Source organism: Diospyros lotus, chromosome 11 (assembly GCF_014633365.1).
Source record: "Diospyros lotus cultivar Yz01 chromosome 11, ASM1463336v1, whole genome shotgun sequence".
Taxonomy (NCBI): Eukaryota; Viridiplantae; Streptophyta; class Magnoliopsida; order Ericales; family Ebenaceae; genus Diospyros; species Diospyros lotus.
Genome location: NC_068348.1, coordinates 16,526,951 through 16,544,066, shown reverse-complemented (window position 1 = coordinate 16,544,066; position 17,116 = coordinate 16,526,951). Strand labels below are relative to the sequence as shown.

General features: G+C 39.7%; 1 protein-coding gene across 1 annotated transcript in view; it reads right to left on the bottom strand.

Moving 5' to 3' along the window:
* Window positions 1–17,116, bottom strand: part of LOC127812470 (CSC1-like protein RXW8) — a 69,173-nt gene that overhangs the window by 25,945 nt on the left and 26,112 nt on the right. The window lies entirely within an intron of this gene.

Sequence of the window (17,116 nt, the reverse complement as noted above, 5' to 3'; positions counted from 1 at the left end):
TATATATAAGGAAGATGATCCCTCCACTTGTTAAGTTAGCTTTTCAGGTTGGAGTTCTACCTCTAACTTCTCACATGGTATCAGAGCCAACCCTTGGCTGGGAGACTACCCTCAGTCATGGTCATGGACCAGTACCCTGCCCGATCACCTGGGCATGTATCAGTTACTGAAGAAGCTTCGGCATTTGGGGGGGGGGGGGGGGGAGGATGTGTATGAGAATCCCACATTACCCTAGCAAGGGAGACCAGGACTATAGATAAGGAGGAGAATCCCTCCACCTATTAAGTTTCAGGTTGGAGTTCTACCTCTAACTTCTCATAGCAACCATTGTCTAAGTATGAAAGCTCAATCCTGGTCGTAGTTCTTTTTGAGGGTGGTGCAATGGCAAAAGGAACCCGCATGAAGAACTTTGAGTCACAGCTGCAACAAGTTAGCTTGACCATGTCTGAGTTCCAGAACCGAGTGGACCAATAGGAGCTTGGGTCCAAATAAAACCATGAGGCAATCATGGCAGTAGATCACAAGGTGGAAGGCTTAATCGAGGGGTTGGAAAGGAGGTTGGATGGAGCTTTCTCTCAAATATGGGAGGATATCAAGCAGATGAGAGAAGAAATGGGAGCATAACTACAACAATTTATGGTGATGTTTACTCGCCAAAATTCGGTAAGAATTGCTCACGATTCCTCCTAGGGATAGAACAAAGCCAATTTTACAAAAATAATAGGATGAATCGTATGAATGGGACTTCTAAAATTGAGGTCGAACCGAAAGAAGAAATGGAAGCAATAATGGGTAGAGGGTGTGAGGTTCATGGCAATCCTCAGCATCCGGGGGGATGGAGATCCCTGTGTTCAAAGGGACCAACCCCAAGTGGTGGTTGAGGAAATGTGAGCGGATGCTTGACTGGTATAACATAGGGGGGAGATGTAACACCCCATTTTTCCCTAGTATGTGTTAACCCGAGATATCGAGGATATATATATATATATTTTTTTCCATATACACTTAACATAATCCTTCCCCAACAATCCCGTTTCACCTTCTCAGCATATCAAACTTAATAATCAATAAGCTAAGACAGGTAATATCAACGTAAATGCAAAAGCAAGATTGAAACCTCAAATGATACATAACCGTAATTCCTTTATTCATAATATAGAAACCGTACCAATGTTTAATATGACATCTTCAAAACAAAATACATAGAGATTAATCCCTTAGCAAACACTACTAAATCACCTCAACATAATCAAAATATATGCTAAAGGTCTCCAATGTAATCAATGGCTACATCTCGATAACCTCATTTCCCTTGGCGCTGCTGCTTTCACCTGGAACGTTTGAATATTCCAGGGACATAGTCTAAATTAGATCTTCAATCATCTAAATGAGGGATCAGAATATTTTCATGAATATATGCAAGACCATGAACAACTGACATATCTTGACATAACCCAGCCCAAGAGAATCTCATACAGCGCTTAACCCATACCACGAGAAAAGAGCAATATCTCTAAAGGCAACATAACCACATCGACACATTGGTATAACACAATCCTAGCTTAAGAAGAGCAACATCAACGCATCTCTCCGACATCTCGGAAATAATCGTTACCACTCCCGACACAGGAGGGTCAATATCAACGTAGGAACCCGGCTCACCACAATCATGTCAGAGATTACGTTCCCACTCAAAAACATCCCGGAGACACTACCCATGTCCAACACATATGCCAATACCATAACCACAACATGTAATGATGCATTACATAAAACAACATTTCAATGCACGTATTTCAATGCATGCGTAAATAAATATTTTGGATGAACCATCCACATGAAATCAACCATTCCCATGCCAAAACCATTGTCTTAGAAATAATCAAAGACCATATAGCTTGATTGATTACAATAAGCAAGAACAACATCCTCTTTTAAAGAGAGGATTATGAACAAAAAAGGAAGGAAATAAACTAAATATTGACAGCATCCTAATTTACATCTTTGACTTACTATATTTACATAAAACATAAATCCTAGAATATTCTAGGATCAAGGCCAAATCTTCCTTAATTTGAGCATATTTCCAGCACTCCCCCTCAAGCTGGCTTGTAGATGTCTTCCATAGCTAGCTTGCCAATAAGTTTATCAAATTGCTTCTTGTGAAGACTCTTAGTTAGAACATCAGCAATTTGTTTAGTTGTTGGAAGATATGGCATGCATATTATTCCAGCATCGAGCTTCTCCTTGATGAAATGTTTGTCCACTTCTATATGTTTTGTACGATCATGTAACACCGGATTATGAGAAATAGAGATGGAAGCCTTGTTGTCACAATAAACTTTTATCGGTTTCGACTGTTCAGTTCTTCAAGTATACTTTTGATCCACATTCCCTTACAAATTCCGTGAGTAACAGCTCTGAACTCTGCTTCTGCACTACTTCTAGCCACCACATTTTGTTTTTTACTTCACCAGGTGACTAGGTTTCCCCTAACAAAAGAATAGTAGCCTGAAGTAGATCTCCTATCATTAACACTTCCTGCCTAATCTGCATCAGTGTAGATCTCAACTTGTAGGTGGCTATGTTTCTTGAACAGTAAGCCTCTTCCAGGAGTCCCTTTCATATATCTTAGGATTTTGTAGACTGCTTCAAAATGCTCTGACCTTGGTGAGTGCATGAATTGACTCACCATACTTACTACAAAAGCAACATCAAGTCGCGTATGAGACAAGTTGATTAATCTGTCCACAACAAGTCTCTGATATTGTTCCCTGTCCTTTACTTCTTCAGCTTTGACAGCATATAGTTTCACATTAGGCTCAATGGGAGTTTCTGACACCCTGCAACCAAGTAAACCTGTTTCTCCAAAAAGGTCAAGAACATATTTTCTCTGATTAACAAAGATGCCTTCTTTGGATCTTGCAAACTCTATTCCAAGGAAGTATTTTAGGATCCCCAGGTCCTTGATTTGGAACTCCTTTGCAAGTTTCTGCTTGAGGATTGCTAACTTTGTCTCATCATTACCAGTTAAAATAATGTCATCAACATAACCAATCAAAATTGCAATTTTACCATTTTTTGAGTGTTTATAAAATATAGTGCAATCTGCTTAACTTTGAAGGAAGCCATAACTGGTAATTGCATTTCCAAAGCGTTCGAACCATGCTCTTGGGGACTGTTTGAGACTATACAGGGATTTCTTCAGTCTACATACTTTGTCACTCCCAAGTTTATTTTCAAATCCCGATGGCAAACTCATGAAACCTTCTCTTCAAGATCACCATTAAGAAACGCATTTTTGACATCAAGTTGGTGTAGAGGCCAATCTTAATTTACTGCAAGAGACAATAAGACTCTGATAGAGTTTATTTTTGCAACAGAAGCAAAAGTCTCCTGATAATCAATCCCATAAGTCTGGGTGAAGCCTTTAGCCACCAGTTTGGCTTTGTACCTATCAACACTCCCGTCCGCTTTACATTTTATTGTAAACACCCATTTACACCCTATTACTTTTTTGTCTTTGGGCAGGTTAACTATCTCCCAAGTGCCATTTCTCGTCAGAGCATTCATCTCCTCTATAACTTCTAATTTCCAGTTTGGATCATCCAAAGCTTCCTATATATTCCTTGGCACAAACATGTGTGAAATCCTAGATGTGAAAGCCTTATGATTCTTTGATAGTCTGTGGCAAGAGAGATATTTAGCAATAGGATATTTAGTGCAACTTCTAACACCTTTCCTGATTGCTATGGAAATAGTTAAAGAATCAACTTGAGAACTATTAGGTAAAGTGGAAGGAGGTGGACTAAATGTTGAAGTGGGATTTCCTGAACTTACAGTGCCATTTCTCGGGTTTTCAGACTGGTTTTGTGCAGAATTGACATTCAAGTCTTTGTTCATTTGATGAAATCTCTTCCTGTTATAAACCTGAAACTCAGAATTTAGATCATGATAATTAGTTTGTAGTAATTCTCCCCCTGCCCAAGAAACCCCTTTACTTGGCATCAAAGAACCAGAATCTCCTAAGTGACCATTATCAGAAACTTGTGATTCCTGAGAGGACAGAAACATCCCCAAAATTGTCTTCATCTTCATGTTTCTCCCCCTGAAGGAAATTTTTGGAAAAATAGGGTTTGTTTTCAACAAAGGAGACATCCATACTCACGTAGATCTTTTTTGTGAGAAGATCATAACACTTATAGCCTTTTTTTTTTTAGAGGTATCGCCCAAGAAAACACATTTGACAGCCCGAGGATCAAGTTTTGAGCGAAATTGAGTAGGTATATGAACATACACAGTACATCCGAAAACTTTGACAGGGAGGTCCGAATGTAATCTAGTGTTGGGAAAAAAGTCTTTTAGGCACTCAAGGGGTGTTTGGTACTTTAATACTTTAGTAGGCATCTTGTTTATCAAATAGGATGCCGTCAAAACAACTTCACCCCATAAGTATTTTGGAATATGCATAGAAAACATGATGGCATGTACTACTTCGAGTAAATGTTTATTTTTACGTTCAGCAATGCTATTTTGTTGAGGAGTATGTCGACAAGTAGATTGGTGGTGAATACCTTCGGTTTTCAAAAAATCCCCCAAGTGCTCATTGAAATACTCAGTGCCATTGTTAGAGTGAAAAATGTCAATTTTGGTTTGAAATTGGTTTTCAATCATAGTGTAAAAGTTTTTGAATAAATATTCCACTTCAGATTTTTTGTACATCAAATAAACCCAACACAAATGGGTATGATCGTCTATAAAGGAAACATACCATTTTTTTCCAGATGGAGTAGAAATTTTAGATGTACCCCAAACATCACTATGAATTATATAAAAAGGTTTGGATCCTTGGTAGGGTTTTGGTAAATATGTAGAACGATGATTTTTTGCCAAGATGCAACTTTCACATTGAAAAGAAGAACAATCCATTCCTTTAAATAATTCAGAAAATAAACGTTTCATACAGGCAAAACTAGGATGTCCTAGTCTAAGATGCCATAGCATAATTGTGTCTTGAACAGGAATTGAACTAGTACTATTAAAGCCCTGAACTTTTTTATTACCAGAAGAAATTTTATCAAAGTAGTAAAGACTTTCAATCATCCTAGCACGCCCAATCATCGTCCTCAAGTTCTGGTCCTAAAATTCACAATGGGATTAAAAAAAAAGTAACATGACAGTTAGGATCTTTGCAAAGTTTACTAACAGGCAAAAGATTGCAGGCCAAGTTAGGAACAAAAAGGACAAAATTGAGATGAATTTTCCTGGTTAGTTTAATAATTCCTTTTCCTGCAATAGATGAAAAACTACCATCGGCAATTCTGATTTTTTCATTGCCAGAGCAAGGAAAATAGGTATTAAATAAATAAGGAGAACTAGTCATATGATTGGAGGCTCCGGAATCAATAACCCATGGAGTGGAATGTAGACAAGAAAGAGCTTTAGGTTTTCTACTTGTGTGTGCCAAGGAAACACTAGGAATACTAGATGAGGAACTGGAATGTAACAGCTTCAAGAGTTGATCAATCTGCTCTTTGTTGAAGGGACCTGTGTCAACGTCATTTGCAGTAGGGACCCCACGGTTACTGCCCTTGTCTCCTTGCTTGCTGCTCTTCCAATTGGCAGGTTTGCCATGAATTTTTCAGCAGGTCTCACGAGTATGGCGTGGCTTGTTGCAATGGTTACAGCAGACCCGAGGCCGCTCATTGCTCTTATGCTGGTAATTTGCAGCCTTGTAGGCAGTAGAATCAGTAAACAAGGCAGAATTTTCAATCGACTCACTAGCAGTTTTTTTGTCGAGCATGACACTCCTTCAGCTTTCTTCCCTTCTAATCTCAACAAATATTTCACCAATAGGAGGAAAGGGAGATCGGCCAATAATCCTCCCTTGCACCTCATCGAACTCGATATTAAGACCAACAAGAAACTTGTAAATACGACCATCTTCAACCATTTTCTTGTGGTGGTTGCAATTTTCAATAGATTTCCACTCATAAGTGTTGAAGAGGTCAAGATCTTGCCACAGTCTCTTCAATGAATGGAGGTACTTAGTAACAGAATCATCTCCTTGCCAAATCTCTCCCAGCTTCAGAGTTAACTCAAAAACCTGAGATTGGTTACCCAGGTCAGAGTACATCTGATTTACATTATCCCACAATTCCTTTACAGTAGGATAACACATATAATTGGAACTGATATCTTCATCCATAGAATTGACCAGCCATATCATGACCATAGAGTTTTCAGCATCCCAAACAGAGTGTGCTGGGTCATCCATTACAGGTTCCTTCTTGTCTCCAGTGATGTAGCCAATTTTTCCTTGCTTGCGGATATACATCCGGACAGATTGAGACCAGCGAAGAAAATTATCACCATTTAAACGAATGGTGGTGATTTGGACAGAATGGGTGCTAGAATGGTTTGGCTGGGTTGCTGGAATTTTTGTTTGGATGGCAATGACAGGGTTTAGGGTGGTTTCAGAAGTAACTTCCAACATAACTTATCACTTGGGAGTGAAAAAACAAGAAGGAAAAAACAGGGTTACCAAGATCTAGGAGATGGTTGCCGATGTAAGATCCCAACAAGCAGTAGGTGGTCAAGGCAGAGAGGCCGCGAGCAATCGGTGGCTAAAACCAACAGTAGGCAGTCAAGGCAGAGCGGCCGCAAGCAATCGGTGGCTGAAGCAAACACAACCAACCCGATCGAAATGGGCGTCACCTTTCTGAAACGATTTGGCGGTTGAACTGATCTTGCCCAGAGAGAACTTGCAGTCATAGGAGGTAGAAACTATTTTGGCGGTTCACGATGGAGAGAAGACGACCTTGGGTAGCAACGACCAGTAGACCCGAGATCGGCGACGGCTGGGCGATCTGGGTGGCCGCGACCGTTTGATTGAAAGTGGCTAGATCTGAGCGTCAGCAGTCAATAGAGAGGCGCTGACAATCGTGAGTTATGGCAAAGGGCAAAGGGCAAAGGGCAAAGGGCCTAGGGTAATGGATGGCTGAGATTTAATCTAACTCCGATACCATCTTAGAAATAATCAAGGACCATATAGCTTGATTGATTACAATAAGCAAGAACAACATCCTCTTTTAAAGAGAGGATTATGAACAAAAGAGGAAGGAAATAAACTAAATATTGACAACATCCTGATTTACATCTTTGACTTACTATATTTACATAATATTTACATAAAACATAAATCCTAGAATATTCTAGGATCAAGGCCAAATCTTCCTTAATTTGAGCACATTTTCCAGCACATTGCATGAAACAAAATCAAGTATAGGGTCGAACCACTCAAAATAAACCAAGTTTGAAGTAGAAACTTTCACAAATCAAAACCATTTGTATAAAACAAGCCAAGTTTTGATAGTAGAACCACTCACCTTGAACATACTTAGAATACCTCGATTACTGTGTTCCACCTCAATTTTCGTGTTGGGCCTCAAATAATAGTACTATTACTCAACCTCGAGCCCCAACAATCCCTAGACATCATATTCATTCAAAAGAATATCATTATCTATTTTTCATAATTTCTCCTCATTTTCTCCTTAAAAATTCCAAAATAAATACCTCATTAAGATTTTTCTCAAATTTTCTCCATCATAATTCATAAAATATTTTTCTCAAAATATTAAAATTAAATTTAGGAAATTACCTTCCCCCACGCGCTTACGCGTGGCCTATGCGTGTTGAACCGCGCGTGTGATGCACACGGGTCTCCTTCTCTGGTGAGCTTCTCGTCAACCGGTGACTGGAATTCTTCGAATGGTGGTTTTTCTTCCACCTTTTGATTCTACTCAGGGTGACCTCAATGGCACCCTTGGATGCTCGAAACAGTGGCCGGAGGTGCCTCAATCGGGCATTTTAGACCTCGGCTCCGACAACCTTCGATTTTTCCGGCCAACACTTGAACACTACTCAAACCTTTATGAAAACACTCCAAATTCTCCAGAAATGATCCCCTCACACCAAGGAACAAAAGCCCCTTATCCAATCTCCCCAAAACACTTCAAAACACGAAAGAATTGATGCCCTATTTTCAGCCAAAACCCTTGCCTATTTATAGGCGAAATTCAGCCTCCCTTCGGCCAATCAACGGCCATAGCTTCGCCCACATGCCTCCTAGGCCAGAGATGGCCATACCCTAGCGAGATATTGTTGTCCCATCGCCAGATTTTGGCCCATGTGCAGCGGTCAGATCAGCCATGCTTGCTGTAGCATTTTCAAAAATTGCATTTTGACCCCCAACTTATTTCTCTTGCATTTCGGCCCTCTTCCTCAAGTCCTTAGACTTTGATATTTTACCACATGAACCCCTAAGTTCCATGCTTCTCAAATGGCCCAACAAACTTGAAAAATATCATTTTCACCCCCTTTTTAACTAGAATTGAAAATTACACTTAGGCCCAAAATGCGTGTTTCGATCGCGAACCATTTTGTTTCATCCCTAAACCACTTAAGGGTTGTTTTATGCACAAAATTAGAGCCTTCTCAGGGTTCCGTGGATTTCCCGGAAGCCTCTTACCATCATTCGGTCTTTCAGGCTATAACTTAGTTGTACTAAAAACTGTCTCGGATTTGATTTCTTTCGGCGTCATAAATTTCATCTCGAGACGCTCGTTGATGTCATACTCTTTCCTTTAGACATCTAAGCTCTAGGGCGCTCCCTGTCATCAATTCAGTGATTTATTTTGCTATTAAACTAATTTTTCGGTATTTCAAACTCATTTGAAATACGTGACAACCTCATGAAAGCATGGGGTATTATAGGAAAAGAGTAGCTTTATCTGCCACCTACTTTGATGATGTGGTTGATGCTTGGATTTAGGGGTGGACCAGGGAGAATCACACTTGGGAGGAATTTTTGGATAAATTGTGTGAAAGGTTTGGGGATAGGAGTATCTCCAATGTCATAGAAGAGTTTAACAAGCTAACGCAAGTTGGAGAAGTAAGGGATTATCTAAGGAGGTTCAAGGAGCTGAGGTCCTTAATGATTAACCATAACCCACATCTTTCAGAGGCCTACTTCATATCTAGTTTCTTGAGTGGCCTCAATGATGATCTAAGACCCATGGTGAAAATGATTAGGCCTCGAACTATAGAACAGGCAGTAAAGAGTGCAAGACTACAAGAGATGGTGGTGGAGGCCTTGATGAGGAAGTAAAGACAGCAGCAAAAAGCTATTACAGTAGGAACTTTCAATCAAGGGGGAAAAGGCTACAATTGTGAGATGATTAAAGGCAACACAGGGGTGAAGAATTTAGGGGGATCCAACTTAGGAGGAAGGCCTAATGAACAAAGAAGACAACTTGGTTTATGCTTTAGGTGCGGGGATAAATATTATCCTGAGCACCAATGCAAGCGCCAGTTGTTATTGTTAGAAGGAGATACAGGAGAAAGGATGGAAGTAGAAGAAGAGATTGAAGAGTATGGGGAGTCAGGGGAAGAAGATAATTAAGAGATATCACTACATGCATTGAAGCGGGTAACTAATAACAAGATAATCAAGGTAAAAGGAAAGGTGAAAGACTATAGCCCCCTGATTTTCATTGATAGTGGGAGCACCCACAACTTCCTAGATGAGGGCACGACTAGGAGGTTGAAGTGTCCACTCATGGGAACCCAACCTTTGAGTGTGACAGTGGCTAATGGGAGTAGGTTGCTAAGTAAGTCAGCTTGCCTTGGTTTTTGTCGGGAGATGCACGAGGAGAAGTTTGAGGCTAATATCAGGCTGCTACGACTGGGAGGTTGTGACGTGGTACTAGGGGTTGACTAGATGAAGGGGGTGAGCCCCATAAGTTTTGATTTTAATAGGAAGGAGGTGTCTTTTGAGAAGGAAGGAAAATCACTCTCACAGGGGGAAAGGAAGTTAGGACGTGCAAAATGATTACTGGGAAGAGATTGCAAAGGGTTTTCAAGAGCAAATGGTGCCAATTGACACAATTGTTCTTGATTGTGGCAGTGGATGAGGGACCTAATAGGGTGATGTATGGAGAATTGCTGGTAAAATTTAGGGACCTTTTTGCTGAACCTACCACCGTTCCCCCTACTAGAGCATTGGATCATTTTATTAATCTTAAACCCAATACTGAACCCATCAACATTAGGTCTTATCGTTATTCCCCAATCTAGAAAACAAAGATTGAAAAGATGGTGAAGGAAATGCTAAACCAATCTTTCATAAGAACTAGCCAAAGTTCTTTTGTCTCTCCAGTCCTCTTAATAAAAAAAAAAAAAAAAAGATGGATCATAGCATTTTTGTGTGGATTATCGCCAACTTAACGCCTTGACCATCAAAGATAAATTCCCCATACCTCTTGTGGAAGACCTAATGGATGAACTACACAATTTCAAATTCTTTTCAAAGCTTGACCTCCGCTCGGGCTACCATCAAATTAGAATGAAGCCTGAGGATGTTCATAAAACCACCTTTAGGACACACCATGGGCACTTTGAATTCTTGGTGATGCCCTTCAGGCTCACCAATGCCCCAACCACTTTTTAGTCCCTCATGAACCAAATTTTTGAGCCATATCTAAGAAAATTCATACTTGTGTTCTTTGATGACATCCTTGTCTATAACCCAAATTTGGACCAACACTTGACTCACCTAAGAACCACCTTTGAGGTGGTCCATAGGACTAACCAGCTCTTCATCGAAAGGTCTAAGTATGCCTTTGGTCAAGATCAGGTAAAGTACTTGGGTCATTTGATTTCAGGAGATGGGATTAGCACTGACCCAAGGAAGGTGAAAGCCATGTTGGCTTGGCCCAAGCCAACTATAGTAAGAGCTTTGAGGGGGTTCCTTGGGCTTACCAGATACTATCATAGGTTCGTTAAGGGGTATGGTGTCATCAGTAAACTCCTAACAGGTCTCTTAAAGAATGAGAGTTTCAGCTGGGGGCAAGAGGCTAAGGAAGCCTTTGAAAGGTTGAAGGGGGCCATGAGTAGAGTACTTGTCTTGGGTTTGCTAGATTTCAGCAAACCTTTTATATTGGAGACTGATGCATGTGGGGCAGGGATTGGTGCTATGTTGATGCAGGGAGTTAGACCCTTGGCATACCTAAGCCAGGCCCAAGGCATCTTGGCTTTAGCATATATGAGAAAGAAGCTGAAAATGTGGGGGGACACTGGGATTGTTATTGGTGACAGTGAGGCTGTCAAGAGGAGAATTTTACAGGCCCTACACGAGTCCCCTTTGGGGGGACACTAGGATTCAAAACACCTACCTCTAGGTGAGGCAACTATTCCATTGGCCCAAGCTCAAGACAGAAGTAAGGGAGTTCGTGCTAGATTGTGACACCTGCAAGACGTGTAAGCATGAAAATGTGGCCTACCCTGGTTTCTTGCAACCCCTACCAATACCCAATCAAGCTTGGACTAGTGTGTCTATGGACTTTATTGAGGGGTTACCTAAATCAGAAAGAAAGGACAACATACTAGTTGTGGTTGATAGATTAACCAAATTCGCCCATTTTATAGGGCTAGCCCATCTTATATAGCCCAAGAGGTGGCTAATGTATTTCTGGATCAAGTGGTGGCACTGCATGGAGTTCCTAAGTCTATAATTTCAGATCGTGACAAGATCTTCACAAGCCTCTTGTGCCAGGAACTTATGAAGGCACTAGGAACCAAGCTTAATATGTCTACGGCCTATCACCCTCAATCGAATGGGCAAACTAAGAGGGTGAATCAGAGTTTGGAAACCTATTTGAGGTGTGTTTGTATCATGCAACCCAAAAGCTGGCATAGGTGGCTTTCCTTGGCCCAATGGTGGTATAACTCTAACCACCACACCTCCTTGAAAATGTCCCCATTTGAGGCTTTGTTCGGGTACAAACCTCCCATTTTACCAGCCATAAGAGAGCATACTACTGCAGCCTCCATTGAGGAGTACTTGCTGCCGAGCAGAACAATCTTGCAATAGCTGAAGCAGGAGTTGACGTCAGCCCAGAATAGAATGAAGCAATATGCTGATCGGAGGAGGAGTGACAGGGAGTTTGAAGTAGGGGAAAAGGTGTATCTAAGGCTGAGGTATCCCCATTTGAAATCTATCACCCAAGGGCCAGTGTCTAAACTCAGCCCCAGGTATTTTAGACCATTTCCCATAGCAGCCAAGGTTGGGAAGGTGGCCTACCACTTGCAACTTCCTGAGGAATCACACATTCATCCGATGTTCCATGTCTCCCTCTTGAAGAGGTCAGTGGGCACCGAGTAGGCGAACCCAGCATTGCCTTCACTTCTTAACGAGAAGGATAGGGTGGAAGAACTAGAGGCCATATTGGACAGAAGGGTGGTTTACAACTAGGGAGTTCCACTGATCCAAGTCTTGGAAAAGTGGCAAAATGGGTCAACAAGTAGCAACAACTGGGAGTGCCTACCCAGTTCACTTAAGCAGTTTCTAGTTTATTCCAGGCAATGGAATTCTGTTCATGAAAAGTGAAAACCAAGATTTAGAAGGGTTTGTAAATATAGATTGGGCAGGATCAATTAGACAGCAAATCTACAACCGGGTGTTACACAAAATTATGGGGGAATCTTATGACATTAAGGAGCAAGAGATAGTGTGTCATGGCTAGGAGTAGTGTTAAAGCAAAATATCAGGCAATTGCACAAGGAGTATGTGAACTCATTTGGATCAAGAGACTTCTAAAGGATCTAAACATTCCTAGAACAAGTCCTATGAGGTTGTATAATGACAGTAAATCAACAATAAGCATAGTTCACAACCCTATACAACACGATCAGATGAAGCTGTGCGAATTGATAAAAACTTCATCAAGCATGAGATTGACTTTAGAGTTGTTAACCTATCCTATGTCTCTACAAAGAATCAGGAAACAAATATTCTTACCAAAGCATTGTCCAAGCCAAGATTCAAGTTCTTGGTTGGCAAGCTGGGTATAATTGATATCTATTCACCAGCTTGATGGGAAGTGTTGGAAAAATTAAAATCAAAACTTGGCTCTTTCTCTCATGGCATAGAACTAAGAGATAAGGTTGTTAGGAGTCTACAAAATTAAAGGGGTGAAGTGATAAGGTAGTTCGGAGATAAGAGAAGATTACTAGGTTAATGGGATAAGGTGATAAGGTTTCAAGATAAAAGGGATAAGGCAAGTTGAAAAAGGTTTCATCGGCAACCATGGGAAAGGCTTGTGGGCTATTGGGTTTAGGAGCAGTAGAGTTCAAACTAGGACTTGGGTCATGGCTTTTGAAGTTTTTTTGTTAAATGGGTTGGGTTAATGGGTAATGGATCTTTAAATCGGGTTAGGATATGGATTGAGAGATTGGGTTAGGGTTGGACTTATAGTGCAGTAGCAAGAGGAAGCAATGAAAGTGTAGCAGTTTCCATCAAAATCGAAGCTAGAACTTGCGATAGTTTTTGGTGGTGATTAGGGCTTCGGTGATGGTAGACAAACATAATGATGGCTGCAAATAGGTCAGAATAGGGTTTCGATGTTGCCGATTAGGATTCCGACATTGTCATGTTTGCTGGTTTGTCGCGAACAGGTCGGAGGAGGGTTCCATTGTTGTCAATTGAGGATTCCAACACCGTCACGTTCACTGGTTTTGAATATCTTCAACGGTGGCGAATGGACTAGACTTGGGGTGTTCGGTGAGGGTCGGCTAGGGTTTTTGTTGTTGTTGTGTTAACAAACTTCAATAGCGTGTGAATGCTTAAGATTATTGGATGTAGGCTCTAAATCGGCAATGGAAGGACTGGTGATTTTTCTAAAATTTTTCCAAAAAATTTTAGAAAATCTTCAAAAACAATTTAGAAATTTCAGCCCTAATACCAATTGATACAAAACCTAAACCAAAAGAAACAAGAGTAATCCTAATTACTCAAAACCAATAGCAATATTTAATATTATTCATCAAAATTTGTCCTTCAATACTTCTTTTAGGGATTATTTATAAACAATTAATAGATAGAAATCTATTATAACAAGGATTCCTTATTAATTAAACTAATAAGGGTAATCCTAATGTGTTTGGGATTTTAGGACGGCAAAAAAATTAAAACAAACTACGAAACAAATTAAAATAAAGAAATTAATTTTATGCCTAAAATATTATTTTCCAAAATATTTGTCTCATGATCTTCATTAGTGGCTATAACCATTTGATATCCCTTAGCGATGCGGTCCCCAATCAAGACCCGGCCCAAAGCCAACCTGACCACGCCAAAATAATATTTTAATACTTCTTAAGTTTTAGAATTCTACTTGATTTATGATTCTACTTCATGTTTCTACTTGATTTAGGATTCTACTTCATGATTCTACTTGATTTAGGATTCTACTTCATGTTTCTACTTGATTTAGGATTTTACTTCATGTTTGATTAGGGTTTTATTTTTATTAGGATTCTAGTTAACTTTTATTTATGATTTATTTCTATTAGGATTCTAGTTGGATTTTGTTTACAAATATTAGATGGATTTGGATTAGCCAAATACTATAAATATGCCTAGAACTTAGAGTTTGTAATCAAGTTTTTCTCAATCAAATTTCAGCAACCTATTTGGGTTTTCTTAGCAAAACAGTCTTGTTTTTGCGTCTTCTTGAAAGTTAAGTTTCGGCCATTGAAGTTTGTTCTTTCAAGAGTTTATTTTGGTATGTTTTCTTCACACACGCGCTACACGTTGCGTCAGGTGGTATCAGAGCGATTCATCAATCAATCAGATGGCCAATCTTGAAGGTAACGGTAGCAACTAGTCTCGTGACGGTGATCGGGGGCTACTCGCGGTTTGGAGAGCTATCGAGGAACAGCGAGAAATAACTCGTACAATGGAGCAGCAATTGGAGTGAATCCGCAACCAATTGGGCGTTTTACAACCAGTTAAGGATAATCGAAACCGGACTAATGGCGTGAATCAAGCCAGCTATGCTAAACCGGGAAGACCAGCCATTAATCCTGTCCTCATTAATCCTAGAAGACCAATGATGGATGATAGTGACGATGAGGATGATCTTGGTCGTATGATAGCCAACCCTAGTGGTAAAGGGGTTAGGAGGAATGCGCAACAACACAACCATTGGGGAAACGATGAGTATAAACTAAAGAATGGCTTTTCAATGAGTTTGGAGCTTGATTTCGAAGATTATGTTGTCCCAGCAACCTCAACGTTTGCAAACTCAGGTGTGATTTATGCTGCTAATATGACAGAAACTCCAAGGTTATTGACTCATATTGGGGAATTTTCCAATCCCGAGGGCTTAGGCATTGCTTCGCAACCCAATGATGGTGGCGTTTCTTCTGATAGGCTTGCGATTGTAAAGGAGATGGAGATCATGGTAGCAAATCCTTCTACAGTTTATTCAAGCTCTGGCATGGTTGAATCGAAGGCAATAGGAACATATTCACCTTCGCAATTGCAAAAGCAAGATGGTCACATAGGTCTCTTTGTGGATAGGGGTGTTGGATCTCTCAAGCTAGTTAACTCGGGTAGTGCAACTGCTTTTGATATTAATTTGAAATTAGATTTCGAAACTAAGAATGTTGTAACAGCTGCTGCTATAGCTGATCAAGTGCTTACACCAGAGGAGGATTCAAGCATCAATATTTTAAGTGATGGAGAGACTGCAAGTAGTCATGGAATAAGCCTTTATTCAAAACAATTGCAAAAGAATGCTTCTCCAAGCAAGAAAAATCTACAAATGAATTCGAAAGCTGTTGAGGAGTCAAAATCAAGAAAGCTGATGAAAGGAGAAGGACCTGTGATAAGATCTACCAGATTAGAGAAGTGATTAAGATGAAATGTTCAAGGTCCTCAATTTAAAAGTAATAATAAAATGGAGGCAGAGGGTAACAAACATGGCAATGGCTGAATCCATGCCAACGCAGATATGGCTAAGAAGAGGAGGAATGTCTTTGTTCATGTTTCCTTAGCAGAAAAGTTCAAGCGGTTTAAGAAGATGTCAAGCAAAGGTTGCACAAATAAGAAGTACAAGGCAACAGCTAACAACCATAGGAAGCACAAGGTATTTGAGGTTGAACATGAAATCATGATATTCTTGAAGAAGGAACGGATTCTAGCAGGAAAGCAGAACAAGCTCAAGCCAGAGAAGTATGATCCTTACAAGATTACAAAGAATATCAATGATAATGCTTATGTTGTGGATTTTCCTAATCATATGGGTATTTCCAAACATTCAATGTGGCTAATCTCTCTTTGTACTTACCGGACGTAGATTTGTCATACTCGGATTAAAATTCGAGGTCGAATTTTTTCTCAAGTGGAGGTGAATGATGCGGTCCCCAATCAAAACCCGGCCCAAAGCCGACCCGACCATGCCAGAATAATATTTTAATACTTCTTAAGTTTTAGAATTCTACTTGATTTAGGATTCTACTTCATGTTTCTACTTGATTTAGGATTCTACTTCATGTTTAATTAGGGTTTTATTTTTATTAGGATTCCAATTAACTTTTATTTATGATTTATTTCTATTAGGATTCTAGTTGGATTTTGTTTACAAATATTAGATGGATTTGGATTAGCCAAATAGTATAAATATGCCTAGAACCTAGAATTTGTAATTAAGTTTTTCTCAATCAAATTTTAGCAACCTATTTGGATTTTCTTAACAAAACAGTCTTGTTTTTGCGTCTTCTTGAAAGTCAAACTTTGGCCATTGAAGTTTGTTCTTTCAAGAGTTTATTTTGTTGTGTTTTCTTCACACATGCGCTACACGCTGTGTCACTCAGTCATTAAACCTTAATGGTTTGCTTGTGTCTAAGAATTTGTATCTCATATTTTTTATTTTTATCATCAAGTATAACCTTGAGTTAGGATCCATTAGATCTAGACTTTTTGTCATGTCATGGATTTTAGAATCAAACACCAACCATTCAGGTAATAAATCTAATCACTTAATTACAGAATCCCAATGTCTTATAATCATAATAAATCATGCACAAAAATTTGGGGTTCATTCCAAAATCATCTTTTGCATTCTTTTTATCACTAGAAATCTCGATCATCTTGACTAATATAGGAACCTTAAGTTCAACCTCTTCTCATGTTCTCTTATAATTCTGAATGACTCGAAAACCATGAATTTCATCACCTATAACAAATTTACTGAGGTTAATCCCTAAG